The sequence below is a fragment of the Bidens hawaiensis genome, unplaced genomic scaffold, assembly GCF_021521415.1.
Source record: "Bidens hawaiensis isolate Kalapana, Puna unplaced genomic scaffold, B.hawaiensis_p1.1 tig00051596_1, whole genome shotgun sequence".
NCBI classification, from domain to species: Eukaryota; Viridiplantae; Streptophyta; class Magnoliopsida; order Asterales; family Asteraceae; genus Bidens; species Bidens hawaiensis.
In genome coordinates this window covers 27,532-33,966 of record NW_027499268.1, presented here as the reverse complement: position 1 = coordinate 33,966, position 6,435 = coordinate 27,532, and the positions used below count along the sequence as shown (strand labels likewise).

General features: G+C 34.3%; 1 pseudogene across 1 annotated transcript; it reads left to right on the top strand.

The window, feature by feature from the left end:
- The first annotated feature begins 797 nt into the window (after window positions 1–797).
- Window positions 798–2,601, top strand: LOC143599185 (delta-9 acyl-lipid desaturase 1-like; annotated as a pseudogene). Its single transcript, XR_013147262.1, has 4 exons — window positions 798–1,300; window positions 1,660–2,027; window positions 2,133–2,239; window positions 2,345–2,601. The product of XR_013147262.1 is annotated as a delta-9 acyl-lipid desaturase 1-like (transcript).
- The last annotated feature ends 3,834 nt before the right edge of the window (window positions 2,602–6,435 follow it).

Sequence of the window (6,435 nt, the reverse complement as noted above, 5' to 3'; positions counted from 1 at the left end):
TTTTAATAAAAAATATAACGGATGCTCATGTTATAATCTAAATTAGTTTTAACGTGAAATAAGACATACAATTGTATAAACTTGTTTTACAATTTGCAAAGTTTGCATAACTCATTTGATAAATACATGATCGAACCGGTTCTAGCCAGAACCGATTAGCGAGAACCGTATTTAACAGTTCTGAAACCGAACCGGTTTACTATAATAGGTTCCGGTTCTATTTTTCACTCATTATCTGTTCCGGTTCCGGTTCCGGTTCAGTTCTCACGGTTCTGAACCGTTACACAGCCCTGGATTTGTGGATGCTTTCAAGAAGCCTTTATATAGTACATGATTTCAAAGATTAGTTATGTGGGGTTGATCTAAATGCATAGAGAATTTGAGCTGGCACCGACCGTGGGCCCAAGATGGCTAATTCAAAACAAAACTAAGTTAAAATATAAAACAAATCTTGGCTAATTCAACCTCCCCTCTCATGCATCAACCACCACGCCACCTATATCACAGCCCCTTTTTCATAAGACAAATATTTTTGTTCATGTTTGTTCGTTTAAAAAAAGCATCATATTCGTGTTTCGTTTATGTTTGTTCGTTAAAAATCTAAAAAACCCACACATTTAAATCGAAAGATCCCAAATGTTAAAAAATATTGAAAACAAAACTAAGTTAAAAAATAAAACAAATCTTTACAACATGCAAAATAGCAAAACAATAAAAAAAAAAAAAAACTAAATAACCCCCCCCCCCCCCCCCACATAATGTGGAGGCCTAAAGATTGAGTAGCCTCACCTTGATCCGGGCCTGCCAACGTCCTTGGGGCATGACCCTTTGTCCCTCACGATGTTGTTAAGATACTTCAACTACTCTCTTTATAAATATACACTTATAAGCCTTTATCAAAACTATAAATATGCAAGACTCCAAATGCTACACACATTTTTCTCACCATTCAAAAATGAAAAATTTGATCACAGTTTCCCATGGTGTTAAGGACGCTAAACATGAAAAAACACTACCTTCAGATGTGATGGTTACAAGGAAGAGAAACCTCTTTATGGGTCGTACATGGAGGACTCTTGATGTCAAAATGGCTCTAGGGATGTTAGCTCTTCACTTGCTTGCATTTTTCGCCCCATTTACGTTTACTTGGGGTGCATTTTGGGCAGGTTTTACTACCTACGTGGTGTGTGGAATATTTGGTGTAACGTTGTCGTACCACCGTAACCTAACACACCATAGTCTCAAGCTGCCCAAATGGCTTGAGTACACCTTTGCTTATCTTGGAGTCCTAGCTTTTCAGGTTCGTTTTTATCAGTGCATGTATTCTTTACTCACTACAATGAATTGTACATGACACTATTTAGCTATATGTACTGTTTCAGAAAAGTAGTAACAAGCCTAGCTTAAAGTTTTAACTTTGTGTTTTACAAAGCTTTTAAGAAAAATGAAAGATTGTTTCTCATAAAGTAACAAATGTATTCCTACATTTTTTTTGTCACTATTTGGCTATATATTGGCATTTACTCTTTGTATAGATAAAACACCCGGTGCTAAATTTGTACTATTATCTTAATTAACTATAGTGACATTTTGTTGAGTCACTAACATTCGAATGCTATTGTTCAAACTTAAATAACTTTTAATCACATATGTATACAGAGGGATCCCATATTTTGGGTGAGCATGCATAGATATCACCATCAACATGTTGATTCCGAGAAAGATCCACACTCTCCGATCTTTGGATTTTGGTTTAGTCATATGGGTTGGCTCTTTGATAGCGGTTACATTCTTGAAAAGGTATTTTGTATTTTCATGTTTCAATTGTCGAAATGATTAAAGAAAACAAATGTTTGTTTCACTAAGAAGATTTAATCAATTTGTAGTATCAAGAACGTAAAAATGTAGAAGATTTAAAGAATCAAGCATTCTATAGATTCATTAGAAGAACCTATCTATTGCATACATTTGCATTTGCCACCCTCGTTTATTTTTTTGGTGGATTTACATACCTCGTTTGGGTCGTGGTAAGGCTTCTTCTTCTTCTTCTTCTTCTTCTTCTTCTTCTTCTTCTTCTTCTTCTTCTTCCCTTTATGTAGCAAATGGATCGGAATGTAATTGATATGGTGTAGGGAGTTGCAACCACATGGGGATATCACGTGACTTTTCTAGTGAACTCAGCTTGTCATCTATGGGGAAACCAAGCTTGGAACACCGGTGATCGCTCCAAGAATAATTGGTAAGTTTTCAAGAAAAAATAATATTCATTTAATATATGTTATGTTACATTAGTATTTGGTGTTTACATGCTAATTAGTAATCATGAATATGTGTACGCCTACAGGTGGGTCGCATTGCTTACTTTTGGTGAAGGGTGGCATAATAATCACCATGCATTTGAGTATTCAGCTCGACATGGGTTAGAATGGTGGCAAATTGACTTTTGTTGGTATATGATAAGGTTTCTTGAAGCAGTAGGGCTAGCCACCAATGTGAAATTACCATCCGAGGATCAAAAAGTTAAGAAGTCATTAGCTTCTGTTAACAAGTTGAAATGATCATAGATTATATCTACTGTCTGTGGTTTTTTATCTTATCTACTCATGAAACTTTTGAAGACCCTGTGTACTAAGAATACATGTATGTACGCCAGCCATGGCTTTTATGTGTTATTAGTTTGTATTGCTTGTCTTGTTATTTTGTTTCTAATGTATGGATATATGTAATAAACAACCAAAATGGGTTTTTGTTTCTTCTTTTTTTATTTTTTTTATTTTTTTTTTGGATGTTTGAATTAGGTTATTTTCATGCTTCATGCTGTTATTGTGAACAATAAGGCTAAGCATTATGGAGAACTTGCCGTCCACTCAAAAGGACTACATATATAATTTTAGAAAGATGAGAACTAAGCTTGCAATATGGATAAATTACATGGACCATCCGTTTAATTAACTCTAAAAAATTGAACATATTTGTTTTTTAAAATTTGAATAATCTCATACAGTAATATAAGTAGAATTATCGGGTTTTCAAAATTAAAATAAAGTTGTAAGTCAGGGACATAAATAAACATAAGCTAAAGTGAATGAAAGATTTTTGAAAACTTTTGGAATTTCTTGTTTTTTTATTATTATTTTTTTAAATAATGCGAGACAAAGCTTGAGCTTCAGATTTCAGAACCGTACAACGCCCAAGATGTGATGAAATAAAATAGGCTTGGGTTATACATACACCATGTTGGTTATTCACACACTAGGGTAGTCTATACGAGTCGTATAGGCTCTATACGAGTCGTATAGGTGCATAGTCAAGTCATTTTCAAGCAGAAGTGTCAGGTTTTATTTTTTTGTATCGTATAGCCCTTATACGTCTCGTATAAGGCTATATGACTCGTATAGAGTCTATTTGACTCGTATAGTTTTTTTTTTCAATTTTAAAATTACAAAAAAATTAAAAAATAACACCCGAGTTGGTTACAAAATAAAAATATACATAACAACCTACGTACAACATGACCGTTTCGGGGTAATGACTTTTTAGTTTCATTTGTTGGTGTAGATGTTGGTATTATCTTACAAAGCAACACACAAATCTTAAATGGTTTGAGAAAGAAAATCTAATACCAGGTCTATACGGGTCGTATACCACATATACGAGTCGTATATACCAGAAAAGTAATTAAAAATCTCTGGTCAAAGTGCATGCTGACATGCTGTATATACGAGTCGTATAGACCCTATACGGGTCGTATAGGTCAGACGAGTTACGTAGGCTATACGAGCTGGAAAATCTATACGGCTCGTATAGGGTCTATACGGCTCGTATAGACTGCAAAAAGCTGCCACACTGACACGTTCGTACGCAGATCAATAAATTAGGGCTATACGAGCCGTATAGCCTTATTCCCACACCAGGGGGCTGATGTATGCATAGCATGACCCAATAAAATGTCCATGTAAATTGTGAGATTGAATTATCAAGATATATCGTATTATATTCTATAGAGGACTCACAGTGTCGTATGATTGGCCTATGTGTTTGATTTTAATATATTTGGGTAATATGAGATGTACAAATTATGTCTATTATTTGTCAAACGTTCAAGTGAAATTGCGATCATACATAAATCACAATCTACTAACCACACTTTCCTTGGGAAAATGATATGATACACCATATTGATCCTAGTTATTTAGTTAACTTGGTCAGTTAGGTTTGTGGCTTGAAAACGGTCATAGCAAAACCGCATTATACGTTATTAGTTCGGACAACAATATTTAAAGCCAAGTTTGATTAGTCATCTCACGGGCTGTGATCGATATCAACTATTAAGACAATAATTTGTGAAGGCAGTTACTATATATCCTTATTTGACGAAACTTACAGGGTACAATAGGACTATCTCCAATGAAGTGAGTAATAGTACCATCTTGACAAATGATAAAAGTACAAGAGAGGTAAGTAAGTAACGCATGAGATAATTAAATGCTATGCGGTAACAGACTAATAGGACTAGATTCATGTCACTAACTCAGGAGTCGCAGGACATAGACAAATCTCATCAATGTGATAATACATAAATAATAAACACCATTTAAGTTGTATTTTATCATGATAAGAAATTCAGCTGTATAGAAAATGGTTGTCGACCAAAACTTAATAGTTCAAATCCCAACAAAATTCTCATTGCCAAAATTTTAACTTTTCGAGGCATGAACCAATTCCAGCTAGTCGAAAAAACCCCTTTAGAAGAATGCAACGATCAATAAAATTCCGAACCGTTTCTACTAAAAAAACACCTTCCATATCCAAGTCTCAGACCCGTCCACTCAAATCCATATTCAAAGTAATTAACCTAATGAAGAACGTTACATAACTCTATGAACTGAGACTCCTCCGCACCTCCCCTAATCAGACACTCCTGTTTCCACGACCCATTCTGCAACCGAGAACCAAGCTAGCAAGTTATATTGGTCTCAACGTGAATAACTGAGAGAACCACTAACTTAGAGGGGATTCCCCTAACCAATCATCGATCTTTCTAAAACAACGTATCTTCTCTATTCCCCACCTTCCTTCTTACCGTTGACATAGGAATAACGCTTTTATAGTGAAAGGACATTCAAAGTTTTAACTATCCGATTTCAATTGCAAACTCCACCACCTCTACTCGCAACTAACCCAACCCTTCTCCCCATAGATTGGTTTCATAACCTTAACCCAAGGAAACTCAAGATTGTTAACAAACCTCCATCCACATTTTTGAAGCAAGACTGACTCACCAAGCAGACCAATTAATTTGTTTTCGGCCCAAAACTGGTATGGGAGTAACGGCACTGGCTGCTCTTCATTTAGCCAAGGGGCTGGAAATTCCAGACACGAACATGGTAACACAACACGACACGAAGTTAAACAAGTTTGGGTTTAAACTTAATTAAACATAACAAGTTTCGTGTCATAAACACAGCGACACGTTTAAGAGACGATTAAAATCGTATCTAAAGAGGTCTTAACCGTTTAAACCTAATTACACCTATTTATAGTGTTAATTTTTTTTTAAATACACATATCTATATTACAAAAACCGTAGCCGCTTCTTTTAGTCATACAAATTTTATTTTTATTAAAGTAGGTTTTGTATTGTTCTTATATGTACTTTTGTTTAAAGCATGTTGAGGATTGTTCTTGAAGAATACTGTTACTATGGATCTTAATTTTTAGTGATTATTATTTTTATTATATTATTTGTTAACTGGATAACTATATTATATGTTCTCTGTTGTGTCATCTCACAAAATAGGTGATATTAATCATGTTAAACATTCGTGGCATGTAACATGATTATAAATCGGTTCACGTTTGAAGAAAATGACATGATTAGACATATTCATTTTACACGGCATATAACATAAGAAATACTTGCTAAATTAGAAGTTTACAACAACAATATTTTACATTAGCTGCACACTTGTCTACTTGTATTTATATCACTCACCTTACTTTGTCCAACTTTAATAAAACAATACAATGTATCTAGAAAATATTAGGATTATTGGATTAAAATAATTCCACCTTTAATGTTTTGGCCAATAATAATCCCACCTGAGTTATTTTTCTCTGGCAGTCCTAACTTTTTCATTTTTTTGTTTTATGATCCTCAGTTAAAAATATTTAACGGGGTTAAGTTTTTACTGATGTGGCTAATGACTTGGCATTTTAAATATCCTACATGGCTTTTACCTTTTTTTCCCCTCTCTGATTAATTACCCGTATTCATTTAACAACCCGCGACCCATTTTGTTAACTTGGACCTTAATTTTCGTCTCAAACTTGGTAATTGAATCTTGCAGATTGTTAATCTTAACTTAAGCGGCCAACTGACAATCTTAATTATGTAAAATTGATAATAGTTGATGCGAAATTCTTATAATATGA